General features: G+C 43.7%; 1 pseudogene; it reads right to left on the bottom strand.

Moving 5' to 3' along the window:
• Positions 1-428: 428 nt before the first annotated feature.
• On the bottom strand, positions 429-700 carry LOC119538450 (annotated as a pseudogene).
• Positions 701-1,066: the final 366 nt, after the last annotated feature.

The raw sequence follows: 1,066 nt of genomic DNA, 5'->3' as shown, positions 1-1,066 counted from the left end.
GCTAACCAATTCTTTTGGGTCAGGTCCCAACAGATTTAAAGGAGTCAAGTCTATGCTGAAGGCTGAATGGAAGAAGAGGACATGAGGACCTAAAAATGAATTATTGTTTTTTCATACTACAAGGCATTTGTGCCAAGGGAGCTAATGTGTGTCAATGTCAGGGAATCCCATCTCCTGGGAGTAAAGAGGAAGTCTCTCAAAATTAGAGGGGAAAGGTGTTTTCCTCCATATCAATCTAGCTTCAGAGACATTCTATTAGTGACATTTGCCCCTTCCCTAAAAAACAACAATGAAGTGTTCTGTGTGCTAACAACATGGCTTAAAAAAAAAAGTAAAACAAAATTCTGCATTTTTATAAAACTTGATAAAAATAGTGTTTCAAACTGTACAGTCACCAGAAGTACACAGTTATCAAAAATGCATACACTTCACTTGGCATCTCCAGCAGCTTCAGCTTTCTGTGCCTGGTCTATTTTGGCATCTCCATTTTCTGCAGGTTATTCCCATCCTTGCTACTATCAGCTTTCCCCTTTTTCCCTTTGGGTATCTTCTCTCCCTTCTTTGCAGGGGCCTTTTTAGGTTTGGGTTCTGGCTTTGGAGAAGCAGGTTTAGCAGATAACCTTGCAGATCTTCTCTGTGGTTCATCTTTTACCTTGGCTTTATCTCCTTTAGCACCCCCTTCAGCCTTTCTCTTGGGCATGGTGACGATGGCAGTGAGACGTAGCCCCTGGACACAGGGATGCAGTGGTGCACAGGCTTTGGTCAGTCCAGGGGTCGCTCTCGCCTCTTCGCACTGCTCCCCTACTCTTAACATGGCAGAATCTGCTTAATTTTCTCTCCTTTTTCCAGGAGCCACTATCTTCCGTTGTCCCTTGAGATGCAGGGGTGGAAGCAGTTTGGCTGCCACTAGCCCCAGATGCAAAACTATCCTTTGTGGTTGCCCTACACTCATACTCCTGTGATTAGCTGTATTGTAAACAAACCCTCCTCAAGTTACCTATTTTCAGTGAGCTCAGTTTCCTATTGGAACCCTGATCAATACAAACTAGATATTGCACTGTCCAGT

The sequence above is a fragment of the Choloepus didactylus genome, chromosome 6 (genome assembly GCF_015220235.1).
Source record: "Choloepus didactylus isolate mChoDid1 chromosome 6, mChoDid1.pri, whole genome shotgun sequence".
Taxonomy (NCBI): Eukaryota; Metazoa; Chordata; class Mammalia; order Pilosa; family Megalonychidae; genus Choloepus; species Choloepus didactylus.
This window is presented reverse-complemented; position numbering and strand designations above follow the sequence as displayed.